This window comes from Benincasa hispida, chromosome 7 (assembly GCF_027475165.1).
Source record: "Benincasa hispida cultivar pf3 chromosome 7, pf3_genome.v1.1, whole genome shotgun sequence".
NCBI classification, from domain to species: Eukaryota; Viridiplantae; Streptophyta; class Magnoliopsida; order Cucurbitales; family Cucurbitaceae; genus Benincasa; species Benincasa hispida.
The window spans coordinates 29,569,088-29,584,491 of NC_143484.1; the positions used below are offsets into that span (position 1 = coordinate 29,569,088).

At 38.1% G+C, this 15,404-nt stretch overlaps 1 non-coding gene across 1 annotated transcript; it reads left to right on the plus strand.

Moving 5' to 3' along the window:
- Positions 1 to 2,609: 2,609 nt before the first annotated feature.
- On the plus strand, positions 2,610 to 2,716 carry LOC120082312 (small nucleolar RNA R71). Its single transcript, XR_005483142.1, has one exon. It is a non-coding gene; the product is annotated as a small nucleolar RNA R71 (small nucleolar RNA).
- The last annotated feature ends 12,688 nt before the right edge of the window (positions 2,717 to 15,404 follow it).

Below are 15,404 nucleotides of genomic sequence, written 5' to 3' on the forward strand. Positions count from 1 at the left end.
CAGATTATTGAGACAGACATCGTATGTTTGCCCATACACAAAGAAGTCGTCCATGAAAATTTCTACAGAGCCTTCGAGATATTCAGAAAAGATGGCCATCATACACCTTTGGAAAGTACTCAGTGCATTGTAAAGGCCGAATGGCATGCGTCAAAACGCAAATGTTCCAAACTGGCAGGTGAATGTGGTTTTTTCTTGATCTTCGGGAGCAATCATAATCTGGTTATAGCCGGCATATCCATCCAAGAAGTAGTAGAAGTCATTTCCAGCTAGGTAATCTAGCATTTGGTCGATAAAAGGTAAGGAGAAATGATCATTCTTTGTTGCCGCATTTAATTTACGGTAGTCCATACAAATCTGCCATCCAGTAACGGTTCTTTGCGGTATCAGTTTGTTATTTACGTTAGAGACTACCGTTATCCCTCTTTTCTTCAGCACACATTGTACAGGGTTGACCCACGTGCTGTCGGCTATTGGATAGATGATGCCCGTGTCTAACCACTTGATTATCTCCTTCTTTACGACCTTCTTCATTGCAGGGTTGAGTCTGCGCTGATGTTCGATCGATCCTTTGTGATTCTCTTCGAGACGAATCCTGTGCATGTAGTATGCGAGCCTGATTCCTCTAATGTCTACGAGTGTCCAGCCAATTGCTTTTACATACTTTCTCAGAATGCTCAGCAACATATTTTCTTGGTCTTCATTAAATGCAGAGGAAATGATTACAGGTAGTTTTTCATTCTGCCCTAGAAACGCATACTTCGGGTGGTTAGGGAGGGTCTTCAGTTCTATTGTTGGTGGTTGTTCCAAGGATGGTTTTATTGTTTTTCTTTCTTCATTCGCTATCAGATTGTCTTATTTGGATGCGGTCATCTCATCTTCTTTGTTTGTTTTTTCTGTGATTGCATTGCATGCTATAATGGATGTGGTCGCATCCTCATCTTCGTTCTCATCTTTGGACTTTTCTTCTTCATACAAACTTGGTTCATCGTTGGATTTATTGAGGTCTTCTTCATCAGGATATTTCATGGCTCGGATAATGTCAAACCTGAGCTTCTGTCTATTCATACTCAAGGTGATCTCCTTTTTGTGCACATTAATCTGGGCACGACCGGTGGATAAAAATGGTTGCCCCAGGATGATGGGCACATCCTTGTCTGCTTCATTGTCCAGGATGATGAAGTCTGCAAGAAATATGAATTTGTCAATCGTAACTAGAACATCCTTCACCTTTCCCTCTGGATGCACAAGAGATCTATCCGCTAATTGGAGAGTCAACGTCGTAGGCGCAAGCTACCCCACATTTAGCTACTTGAAAATTAACAGGGGCATCAAGTTGATGTTGGCCCCAAGATTGCATAGCACTCGACCGATGTATAACTCTCCAATAGAGCAAGGTATAATGAAACTCCCAGGGTCGCGCATTTTCGATGGGATGATAGATTTTGAACTCTACGGCAATGCCATCGTTGCGAACTTACTAGTGCTTCTCTTCTTTGTCACCATGTCTTTAGAAACTTTGCATATGCGGGCATCTGCTCAATTGCTTCAGTGAACGGAATGTTAATATGCAACTGTTTTAGCATATCCATGAAGCGTTGATACTGTACCTCATCATTTTTCTTCTTTTTGAGTCTCTGTGGGAATGGTGGCAACTATATTCTTATGGTCCCTTGTTCTTTCGGCTCCGAGATGGACGCAATCTCCAGTTCCTTCACTTCATTTTCTTCTGTTTCTTCTCGAGTCAACGCAATCTCTAGTTCTAGCACAATTGGAGCAATCTGGCTAGCCTTTTTCTTCTCCCCTGCTACAGTCTTTCCGCTCCGCAACGTCACAACTTGACATTGCTCTTTTCCCGTACCCTCTAGTTATGTGGGAGTTCCGTTGAACTCGACAGGGCCCCTTGCGGTCTATTCTTGAGCTCACCCGCAATCTAGCCTATTTGAATTTCCAGGTTGTGGATGGATGTTGCTTGATTTTGAAGCACTATTTCGTTCTTTTCAATATATTGCTTCAACAAACTCTCCAAAGAGGAAGATTGCGGCGCCTACGAGCTGCTGGCTTGATTTTGCGTTTGACTGTTGGTTCGCAGGAAAAATACGGGTGGCCCTTCTTTTTGCGCCACTGATTGAAAATTTTGCTGTTGATTTTTCCACCCGAAGTTAGAGTGGTTTCTCCACCCAGGGTTGTACGTGTTAGAAAACAGATTATTCTTCACAAAATAGACTGACCGTGGGTTTCTCTGGCATTTCTCCATTGTATGTCCTTCACCGCAAGTAGCACAACTTGCGGTCGTCTGGTTGATTGCGTTCACTTGCCCATTATGTGTTGCTATGCTGTTCATTGTGATTCCCTGTATCAAATTCATCATCGCAGTCATTTGACTCTAAAGGGATACGATGGCCCCATTATTTGTGTCACTATCCTTGATTCTCAATCTTTGATCGCTTTCTTTCCAGTCTTCATGATTTTTAGAAATGCGATCAAGGATATTCTTGGCCTCATCATGAGTTTTATCTAGCAGACCTCTAGCTGCTGCCGCATTGGCAGCCGTCTGCGATGCAGGGTTTAATCCGTGGTAGAAAATCTCCATTTGTAAGCAGTCTGGTAAGCCGTTATGCGGGCAATCTTTTACCAACCTCTTAAACCTCGCCCAAGCGTCGCTGAGCGATTCGTCAATATCCTGTTCAAAGTTGGTGATCAACTTTCTTCTTCTGGCGTTCTCCGTCGGAGGGAAGTACTTCTTCATAAACTTCTCTATTACTTGCTCCTATGATGTAATCTCCTCTGGTTCGAGAGAATAAGCTCATTTTCGTGCCTAGTCACACAACGAAAATGGAAACAAAGTTAGTCGAACCTCCTCAGTGAAGATGTTAGGGAACACAAACGTGTTGCAAATCTCAATGAAACTCTGAAGGTGCACGTGTGAATCCTCGCCATGCCTACCACCAAACTATCCGACAGTTTGGATCATCTAGCATCACCAGTTTCATTTCAAATCTCGATCTGTCAAGAGTAGGCCTCATGATTCCTGGGGAGAAATCGTAGAGGTTGGGTGACGCATAGTCCCGAATGGGCTTATTGCGGTCGTTCGCCAATAGGATGGGATTCGCCATGATATTATTTTCATTTGGTGCTCCATTTCCTGGTTGTTTCGCCATGTTATCTTTCTCTTGTTATTGTTATTGGCGGTTGTCTCTCAATCTTCATCAGAACGTTCTTTCAATCTCTGGGCCGTAATTTGCCAGAGATTGAAAGCTGCAAAGAAAATAAAAAAAATTACCGTTAGCACAATGTATTGCCGAAGTCCCTAGCAACGGCGCCAAAAACTTGATGTGTGTTGTTATGCGATGAAATAATGGTAAAGAATGCGATGGTGAAAAATGCGTTGTGCATGCAAGTTTTCTCAACAAGATCCAAGTATAAATCCTACTGAGTTGCTTGGTAAGCCCAGGGTCGAACTCAGGGACTAAGAAAAACAATATGGGATGGTAATTTTTAGATCACTTTGCGGTAACAAATAAATCAAGGGATTGGTTGGTTTGTTGTTTACAGTATAAAGTGTATGCAGCGGAGTTGAGAAAAGAGTTAATAATACGAAAGATGCGATGAGTATGCGGGGGAACGGGTTGAGAAGGGGTTTAGCTAACACTCCCTAGGATTGTGTTCATGTTATGCAGTCATGCTACATACATACAACAGTTAATTATCTCTCAATGCAAATGCTACGGCTTCTAGTTTTAGAACGCATGCGATATATGCGATGATGTCTATAGGACATACACATAAGCCTCTATTCTTGTCTATGCGATTACGATTGACACACACACATACAAGGCGACCGAATACTACCATAACCTATCTCTAGGGTGTATGCGATGCATGTTGACAAACAGAGTTTATCTCTAAGTCTCAATCTCTTGCTTATGCAGATCTAATCTTGCTCTCTCGAGTCTAGATTCTAACCTAGCTCTCTCAAGTCATAGGTTCTTTCTTTAGGCTCTCTCTCGAGTAGCTCTAAAGGGGAGATGGACGCAACATAAGACAAGATGATCGCATGCAATGAAGATCCTAGGTCATGTTAGCTAAGTACTTCTCAACCCATTCGATAGTTTTAGCTACCCATGCATATTTTAAAGAGAGTAAACAGATGTAGAAAAGCAAGTTCCATTCTATATATATATATAATCAAAGTACATAATGACAATGCAGAATAAAAATAAAGAGCCTGGTAGCAATTTCTTGCTTCTGAAGGCTTTTGCACTATTCTTCTTTTACTCTGCTCAAAAGATATTCTTAGTCTCACAAGAGTCAGCCCACTCTTTGTTTTTCCACACTCCTTAGCACTCTCTTGAGCTGATCAGGATGATCTTCCGGCATCTTTTCCCTTCTCTCACTTCTGCCTTTTAAGTATAAGAAAAACTAAGAACAAGGCTAACTATCGTTTATATGGTGAACTCTAAAACTGGGCGAATTCCCTCGATGAAGGTGGCCTTCGGTATTTATAGAGCTTCAGGGTGAGAAGCTTCTTCTCTCTTATGATTGCACTGATGGGATGACATTAATTCTTTGTCTGATGCGCCGAATAATTGTCACCGAAAAGTTGAGTGTACTTGCTATAGTATGTCGTTAATGGCTTGTCAACTTAATTCGGAATTGACCGTCATCAGCTTTTTGTCCCATCGTGATTTATGAAGCTTTTCACCTAGATGCACCCACCTTGATGTGCCAGCTCTATGCGGCCACTTTTCTTGAGTAGATTTTTCGTGAGCACAAGTGATCGCATAGCCTTGCGGCCGCAATCTCTTAATGCGCTCAAATATTAATTTCTTCATATCGTATTTCCGCCTTGTGTCAATGCATTTTCCTGCAAAAAAAATACATAAGTTAATTGTTTTAATGCGATGGATGCATGCGATCACAATGTTGTGAACTTAATGCTTTTGGACGCAATATTGTATATTTTTACCATTGCAATCATGCATTGTTTTATGACTTGCGCTGTAATAATGTGCATTCTTGCCTATTAACAGTCCCCCTGGGGACCCATTCCCTGTTCCCCCTATTAATCTCCGCAGGGAATCCCTTGTTAATCCCTATGGAATTTTTCCTATTAATTTCCCGTGGAATTCCTCGTTTAAATTGTTATATTTTTTTCTTTTAAATCTCATATATTTCATTTTTTTAAGTTTTGAATCATAAAAAATAAGTAAAACTTAATAGACACAAATCCATGAAATACAATAAATAATTCTATAAATTCCTAAGCTCGCAAATTTATGAGTCAAATTTTACAAATTCTACAAATTCACAAGCTCACAAATCCATAATTCAAATTCTACAAATTCTACAAATTCACAAATCTACAAGTCAAATTCTACAAGTTCACATATTAAATAAAGTTTGAATAAAAGTTTGAAGTAAAATAAATTTAAATGTCTTATACGACAACCAATGTCTTAAGTTTTGGGTTTTAGTTTTGGGTCATGTGCCAAATATATATATGTGTGTGTGTGTGTGTGTATGTTATAACTAAAAAAAATATAAATTTCAAGACGAGGTCGGGGTATCGATTGGGGAGCCAAAAAGAATCCTTAATTTGACCCCTATCTCTAATCAAACCAAAGATTCTCGACCCGATCAGATCGGGGCTGTGGGGTCCCGTCCACGGATTTTTTTGCCATCCCCTAGGTGGAGAGAGGAGTCAGCAGAATTGTGTATGTTGAACTCCATGACTCAAATTCAGAAGTTGGGATTCTTTGAGAATCCTAAATGGAGATTTAAACTCCCTTGAACGACGGTAATATCTCTTCAATTATATTAATTTCTTTAATTTTATTTTTTTTCTTTTTTATGTTGTATTTCAAAATTAGGTCTGTAACACATTGCAACACTTCTTTATAGCTTTGTACAACTCATAGTGTGAATGTAAATTAACTCTTTAACTACTTTACGTATTCTTTGATTAAAAAGCTTAAAACTTGACTACTTAAGCCTAGAAATAGTTGAGACGTAAAGAATACTGAATTTCATTTTTCTCGTGAATCTTAGAATTAGGGTTGAACATAATTTCCCATTTATAGAAAACTTTTTTTTTTGTATTCTTTGTTACAGAGGTCGAGAATTTTGTTTATTTTCAAATATCCAATCCAACATGTTTTTTTTTTTAAAAAAAAAGGAAGTTGTTAACATGAAAATAGTTCAATCGTCATAAATTTGGACTATCAATCTTGAGATATGTGATCAGATCCTCCCACACGGTATATTGTTAGAAAGAAAAAGAAAAGAAAAAAAAAGGAAGTCAATATCATTTACATAAGAAAAACAAGCATAATAAATAGATTTAGAAACTGATGGTACAATAACTAACATTTATGTTATTGATTTTTGGATAATACTTGGATGCACCAATCTTTATGTGTTCCACTCTCCCTGATTTATACTGAAGACGGATTAAAATATTTCAAAAAAGAAATAAGAAGAATTTACCACATGTCAAATTATGATTGGACAATTTAGTAGAATACACAAAGATATGTGTTGTCTGAGATGCACCTAAATATTTTTTTTAAATCTTTTTATCTAAAAAGCCCCATGAGAGAAGAAAAAGGATAAGTGAATAAGAAAAAAAAACTACTGCCATGTTAAGAATATGAAGATGGGGATCATCTTCATAAATCTCTCTAGATCATATTATAATATAAGTACTATGTGGGTAACTTTATATAAGAAAATAAAGACTTATACTCTCCACACATTTCATGATCTTATTAATTCAAACTAGTTGATGTTGCCGTAGTGGTACAACTGCTCTAGAAGCCTTAGATTGAATTTAAAACTAACAACGATTAGATGTGACCTAACCTCAAACTCTTACTTTGAAACAAATAAAGGTATCCCACGACTATTCAATAGTACTCGAATAGAATTCATATTTTAAGCTAGCAAGATTCTAGCACGACCAGAATTCCCTCTTTTGCCACATAAAGATAAGACTTTCATGCCTAAGTTCATATAGTTCGGGAAAACAACACCAATGGCACCTTTTTGGAGGCCCAAACGAGATCTAACTTCTTTTAAAAACCTATGTTTTTTCGCATTTTGCTTACGCCAGCATTGGGTGAAATTGCTAAAAAAAAAATTACATGCATGATGGCTTTGCTTCTTGATTCTTACTCTCACTATTTGATTCTCGTTTCTCACTCCAAATTGTACCTTCTTCAATCTGCAAGTTTTTTTGTAAGACATGTGATTGCTATTGCCAATAAGCTTCTTTCTTCAATTATCTTTTCTTCGTTCTTCCTATTCCTTCTTCAATCTGTAATTTTTTTTTTACAATATTGCCGGTGTTCGCACGAAAGTTCAAGAGAAATTTATTTCATGGAATTTGAACTTTGTATTTGTATTAATTTTGTGGAAAGTGAGTACAATCTCTAATACATAATATTTTGATGCTTTCAAAATAAACTATAGTATTTAAGCTGGTTGATCTTCTTGGATGATCAACCTTTAGGTTTGTTGATCTTCTTAGACGATCGGCCTTTGGGCTTGATGATCTTCTTGGATGATCGGCCTTTGGACTTGTTGATCTTCTTGGACGATCGGCCTTTGAGAAGATGATCGGCCTTTGGGCTTGTTGATCTTCTTGGATGATCGGCCTTTGGGCTTGTTGATCTTCTTGGACGATCGGCCTTTGGGCTTATTGATCTTTTTGGAGGATTAGTGTTCGCACAAGGCTTCTGGAGAAACTTGTTTCGTGGAGTTGAACTTTAGTTGGTGTTGATGCTGATGTTGATTTGATGCGATGTGGTTCAATCTCTAGTACTTGATCCTCTGATTCTCTCTCTGTCGAATGTATACGCTTGATTTGAGAAAGCGAAGCACGTGATGATCTTGGATTTGAAGTCTTGGAAGAATGCTTGTATTTCCAATGGACTTCGGTCTTCAGAATGCTTGTATCTTCAAAGAACTTCAGTCTTCAAGCATGGTCAGAATGCTTGTATCTTCAAAGGACTTTAGTCTTCAGAACTTTGATATGTCTCCTGATCTTCAGAGCTTTAGTGTCTTCTGATCTTTAGAGCTTTGATATGTCTTCTGATCTTTAGAGCTTTATTGTCTTCTGATCTTCAAAGCTTTGGAGGAGTTATGTTCTTCAGATCCTTAGAGCTTCAGACTTTAGATCTTCAGAGAGATTTTGCCTTCAATTCCTCTTCCCTAAATGAAGAGGTAGGGCCTCTATTTATAGAAGTTTGTTATGGGCCTTACATGCGTTGGCACTAAATTGGGCTTGGTTAGTCCATGGGTCTGGCCTTTCGGTCCAATTAATTGGATTTTGGTCTGATTTGACATTCGGGTCAAATTCAACTTATTCTTTGGCTTAGTTGAATTTTAACCCAAATAATAATATCAAATTGGGTCAAATTAATCTTATCTGATTCAACGGTCACGATGAAACCACGTGGCGCCATTGGACTTTGTCTTCAACTTCAATTTGGGACACAAGTCACCTCCTAGTTGGTCTCAATTTTAATGATTTAGACTTTCGTCATTAATTTAATGAATGCTATGGCAGTTTGTGATTGGTCGTTCTTAAATTTGACCTCAATTGATGCATCAGTCAAACTATGAATTTAGTACGTAAGTTTAACTCAAATTTAGGATGACTTTTAGAATATGGCCAAATTTCAATTTGAGATTTTGCTCCAATTTGATTTGAATTTGAGATAAAATTTGCGATATGTCCGAATTTTAATAAAAGATCAATTGAGATTTTTTTTTTCTTATCCATGATTTGTTTTGATTGAAGATAAAAACTCAAGTTTGGACGACATGAATTTGAAATAAAATTTGGAATATGGCCAAATTTTAATTTGGGTTGAATTTTAGATCTTTCCCCAATTTGATTTGGAAATAGGGATAAGAACCTAAATTTGGATGAGTTTGATATAAAATTTGGAAGATGCCCAAATTTGAGATTTTATCCACAATTTAATCTTAAAGTTAAACAATTTGACTTTTAATAAAATTTGGAATATGGCCAAATTTTAATTTGAGAGAAGTTTTAGAACTTATTCACAATTTGATTTGGATCTAAGGATAAGAACTAGAAATTGAAATAAAATTTGGAATATGCCCAAATTTGAATTTTAACAGAGATTGAAATCCAAAATTTGATTTAGATAGAATTACAATCTTAAACGAATTTTGATTTGAATCTTGGATAATCTAAGACTTTGAACTTGAGATTTGGATAATAAGGATTCGAATCTTATTCCGGCCTAAATTATTATTATTTAGTAAAGTTTTTTGTACTTTTTATAGTTTTTTTTCCTTCTTAATTTCCTTTCTTTTTTTATTTGGAATTTTCTTTTTACACTTTTTTCTTCCGGTTTTTTTTTTGTTGTTCTTGTTTCACATTTTTTTTGTTCATATTATTCTTTTTCTTTTCTTTTTTTAATAATTTTTTTTCTTTTTTTCTTTCGTTTTCTTCCCTCTCTTTTACTTTTTTTCTTTTTTTTTTCCTATTTTCCTATTTTCGTTCTTTTTTTCTTTTATTTTTTTCTTTTCCTCTTTTATTTTCTTTTTTTTCACATATTTTTTTCTTTTCCCTTTTCTTTTTCTTTTCTTTTTTTTTTCTTTTTCTTCTTCTTTTTTTTACCTCTTTTTTTAACGTTTTGTTTCCATTTTTTGTTTCTTCTCTTTTAGAAACAAGTCAAATTTAGTCAAATTTAGACAAGAAATTGAATCTAACCTTCTTTTTTTTTTTTTTTGCAATTTTGCTCTCTCCTTTTTTATGCATAATTTTTTTTTTTAAATCACCATTTTTTTAACAACTTACCCTCACTTTTATTTTTTACAGGTGGAGTGCACCAACTTGAGCGAAGCCGCACTTGAATTTTAGTGATGAAGCGAAGTCGCATTTGAATTTTGGGGAGGTGGAGTGCACCAAACTTGAGCGAAGTCGCACTTGAATTGTGAAGATGAAGTGAAGTCGTACTTGAGTTGTGAAGATGAAGCGAAGCCGCACTTGAGTTGTGAAGATGAAGTGAAACCGCACTTGAGTTGTAAAGATGAAGCGAAACCGCACTTGAGTTGTGAAGATGAAGCGAAGTCACACTTGAGTTGTGAAGATGAAGCGAAACTGCACTTGAGTCGTGAAGATGAAGCAAAGCCCCACACCATACTTTGAGAGATGAAGCGAGCCACGCCATACTTTGAGAGATGACACACCATACTATAGAGATGAAGCAAAATGAAGCGAGCCACGCATTGGAGATGAAGCGAAGCCACACCACGACTTTGGAGAGGAAGCGAAGTCGTGCCATTAGCTTGGAGATGAAGGAAGCCGCACCATCAGCTTGGAGATGAAGTGAAGCCGGCCCATCAGCTTAGAGATGAAGTGAAGTCGTGCCATCAGCTTGGAGACGAAGCAAAATTGCGTCATGTCTTCGTAGATGGAGACATTGAAGATGGAACCGAGCCATGCACACCGACCTTGAACTTAAAGAGGGAGCGAAACCGTACACACCGACCTTGAACTTGAAGATGGAGCAAAGACAAATACATCGACCTTGAACTTGTTGAAGATGGAAGCAGAGCTATGCACACCGATCTTGAACTTGAAGATGGAAGCGGGTCATGTACGCCGATCTTGAACTTAAAGATGGAGGAGCATCGATGGAGCCTCTGAACTTGAAGATGGAGGAGCATCGACGGAGCCTCTGAACTTAAAAATGGAGGAACATCGACGGAGCCTCTGAACTTAAAGATGGAGAAGCATCGACGGAGCCTCTAAACTTAAAGATGGAGAAGCATCAATGAAACCTTCACGCTTGAGTTTGACAAAGCATCAGTAAATTCTCTGCATTTAAGTTTGACGAAACATGAACAGATGGATAAGCATCGATGGAGCCTCTAAACTTAAAGATGGAGAAGCATCGACGAAACCTTCGCGCTTGAGTTTGACAAAGCATCAGCAAATTCTCTACATTTTAGTTTGACAAAACATCAGCAAATGGTCCGCATTTGAGTTTGACGAAACATCGATGAATCATCGGCATCTGATTTTGACAAAGCATCGGTCAATCCTCTACATTTGAGCTTGAAGTATCGACGAATCCTTCGCAATTAAGTTTGACGAAGCATCGACGAATCCTCTACACTTGAGCTTAAAGTATCAGCGAATCCTTCGCAATTAAGTTTGATGAAGCATCGGCCAATGCTCTACATTTGAGTTTGATGAAGCATCAATGAATCATCGGCATCTGAGCTTGACAAAGCATCGGGCAATCCTCTGCACTTCAGCTTAAAGAATTGGTGAATCTTTCGCATTTAAGTTTGAAATATCGACGAATCATTTGAGCTTGACGAAGCATCGACAAATCCTCTGTACTTGAGCTTGAAGTATCAATGAATCCTTCGCAATTAAGTTTGACGAAGCATCAACGAATGCTCCACATTTGAGTTTGATGAAGCACCAATGAATCTTTGGCAGTAGGGTTAACTTTGCGACTTTGGGCATGAAGATGGCATTGTAAAGCCTCTAAACTTGAGCATGAAGATGGAGCATCGATGAAACCTCTGAAGTTGAAGATGGAGAAGCATCGATGGAGCCTCTGTGCATGAAGATGGAGAAGCATCAACAAAACCTTCAAATTTATAGATGGGCATCGAAGAAGCCTTTGAAATTGAAGATGAAGGGAAATCAATGAAGCTTCTAAACTTGAAGATGGAGGAACATCGACGAAGCCTCTAAACTTGAAGATGGAGGGAAATTGATGAAGCTTCTAAACTTGAAGATGGAGGAACATCGACGAAGCCTTTGAACTTGAAGATGGAAGGGCATGCAATCCAACCTTTGAACTTGGAGACGGAAAAGCAACAGTGCAACCATCGAATTTGGAGATAGAGAGGCATCAATGTAACCATCGAAGTTAGAGTTGTAGAAGCAATAGTGCAACCCTCGAACTTGGAGAAAGGGAAGTAGTAGTGCGACCATCAAATTCGAAGATAGAGAAAAAGTGGTGCAACCATCAAAGTAGCAGTTTGATTCTCGAATTTGGAGATGAAGAAACAACAACGCCAATATCTTTGTGGAGGAAGTAGAACTGCAATAACTTTTAGAGACAGGGAAGCAGTAGTGCTACCATCAAATTCGGAGATAGAGAAACAGTGGTGCAACCATCAAAGTAGCAGTCTGATTCTCGAATTTGGAGATGAAGAAACAGCAACGCCAATATCTTTGTACAGGAAGTAGAACTACAATAACTTTTAGAGAAGAAGCAAAGCTGTAGGGAATAATATTTTTCTAGGGGAAGCAGGGAAGTCGCACCAAACTTGAACTTCGAAGAGGAAGAAATGAAATATCCAAATTTGACTTCAAAGAGGAAGTGGTGAAGCCTCCGAACTTGACTTTGAAGAGGAAATGAAGTGTCATTCCAAGTGTGTGCTTTTAATTTATTGTGTTAGCTCTTTAAAGGGATGAATATCTTCAATTTTATTGTGTTGCCCCCAACATGGATGAACATTTTTAATCTGTCGTGTAGTGCCATACGTAGAGTGATTATGGTACCCTTTTTATGGACTAAACTTAAATCTCTTTAAGTTGCCTGTGTACCCTTAAAGAAAGGGATCAAGTCATGACGTAGTTCAAATGTTTTTTTTTTTTTTTTTGTGGATTGAACTTGAAGTTTCTTTCAAGCTGCCTACGTACCCTTTACAATGATAGGGATCAAGTCATAACGTAGTTCAATAAAGAGAATTTTTTTGGATCGTTTACCTTTTAAGCTCATGCGAGCCAGAAGCATCATGCAGTTTAGGCTCTTGCGATGAGGAGCTTCTACATTTAAATTTCAGAAGCTCTTATTTCATCATGGCTTTGACCATCCTCTTTATTTGTAGGATTCTCAATATGATGAATCTTGGCTTCACTATCAAAGAACCTTTTGTCCTTATATCAATAGACAATTTCCTCTTCATGCGTGAAGAAACACGATTGTGAATCTTTTCATTGTTGTTTTCTTCATGAAATGATGTTGCCTTCAAAATTTTTATTCTTCCTTCATGTTGACGGCTTGTCTTGAGATGATCAAAAGAAGATGTTGAAGGTCGATCTTTCTTTGATGTGAAGATACTTAGCCTCTTGAAAGCTAAAGTTCGAATTGCAGTAGACATTGAACATTGGTTTCCTTCTTCTATCATGGCCATACTCAATCTTTGGAAGATTGGAGATCGAATAGTTGAAGGCTTGATACGATCCAAGATAGAAACTCTTTGCTCGGTTTCGTTTGAATCATTGACTTCTTTAATAGTTATATGGTTGTTGTCAACTTTCATTATGCTGACAGCATGACATCCAATAACTTCTGATACTTCCTCTGAATGATTATTGAGAAAGCTTTTTGGGAAAAATTCTGCCAAAGTTACCGGCCATCGAAGTTGAGGAAAGTCTTCGTCTTTTTCCTTAGCAGGTTTAGGCTTCCATGCCTCATTTTCCCTTTTCTTTTTATGAGTCTTGTTCCTTCTTCTATAACTTTGATAGGAGTGCGACTCTTTTTGGGTGGAATTTGGCTGTCTTCTTTTTTGATGAGTCACAACTACCCACCCTTTATTGTCATCTTCAACAGGATCATTTTTGCTTCGAAAATCTGTTGTTAAAATCTCTTGTTGGAACCAAATGACTATAGGCTCAAAAGTCCCAAACTGGATGAAGCTTTCTCTTTGATCATGAAATGTTGACGGTGTTGGGACACTTGAAGTCATCGCTACTATCATGTGATTTATTTGAGCTATTTCATCAAGCTCCAGCTCAATCTTCTTTTCACGAGCCAACTTTAGAATCAGCTCATTCAGCACGAAGCACTTTTCAGTCGGGTTACTAAAGACTCGATGATACTTACAGTAGTTAGGATCATCTATTTTTCTTGCTTGTTCCGGTCGCTTGCATTTTGGCAGTTGAATAAGTTGTTTCTCTAATAATTGCTCCAACATGTCGGCAACAATAGAGTCTGAGAATGGATAAACCTTCTCATGTCTTTCTTTGAGAGTTGGACGACGCTTCTGGCCGCCATCATGCTTTCTTTCAGACTTTGTTTCTTTTCCTTTGGAGGAAAGTTTCAGCAGGGTCATCTGAATGACCATAGATTCTCTTGTGGTACTATCTACGATCTTTTCAGTACCCTTGGCTTCATTCTTATATTTTCTCCCTTCAGGGACTTGGAAATCTTTAGTTCCCTTGTTGGCGATGCTCAGTTCCATATCATGAGCATGTGTTGCCAACTCCTAAATGTACGAGGCTTTATCCCTTGCAGAATGTAGAAAAGTTCCCAGTGCATGCCTTGGGTGCACATCTCTACTGTAGATAATTCAGTGAGTCTATCTTTGGAATGCAAACTCCGAGCTCTCTATCGGTTGATGTAGTCGATGACCGACTCTTCTTTTCGTTGTTTTATGTTTGTTGCCTCCATCATGCTAACAGTGTGCCTTATGTTGTAGAAACGGTTGAGGAACTCCCTTTCTAGCTGTTCTCAACTATCAATCACTTCTGGCTCTAAATCAGTGTACCAATCAAAAGCATTCCCTTTTAAGGTTCTGACAAATTGCTTGACTAGCAGCTCTCCTTTAATTCCTGCATTTTTGCAAGTTTCAATGAAATGAGCAACATGTTGTTTCGGATTGCCCTTTCCATCGAACTGCTGGAACTTTGGAAGTTGATACCCAGTTGGCATTCTCAAGTTGTCGATTCTCTTGGTGTACAGCTTGGAGTACATATAGGAAGATTGCGATGGTCTTTCATACTAAGCCCCTATGGAGTTTGTAATCATATCTTGCAACTGTTGAATTGACAGGGCAGCGACGGCGATAGATTGTTGCGGCTGGTTTTCCTACAATACAGTTTTTCCTTTGTTCTTGACTTTTGTAGCTAGAGATTGACTCAACTCAGCAGTATCTCGAGCCTGTATCTGATCTCTTAAAGTAGCGATTTCATGATCTCACTCCTCTACAGCCTTCATTAGGAGATTTATCTTCCTTTCCATTTATGCCATGGCTGACTCAGTCGTTACATCAGCCATCATGACACACTATGTCAAGGTATGATTCTTCCTTTGATTGGTCAGAAGTAGAGGCAGGGTTGTCAAACAAGGGATTTTCTCTTATAATGACCTCGCCTTTAAAAGATTCCATCAGCTACTCCCAGATTTTCTCTGCGAAGACAAAACCTTGTTCTTGCTCCTGCATACTCTCACTACTACAGAAATTGGATTACATGACGTTTTTTCAATGTCAAGTAAAGGGTATAATTGATGCTTATAAAAGGGTCGAGTATTCGACTGTCAAGTATAGTGTGATAACTTGACTCCGAAATAATGTCAAGACAAATGTTTCTTGATACAATTTTCATGTCA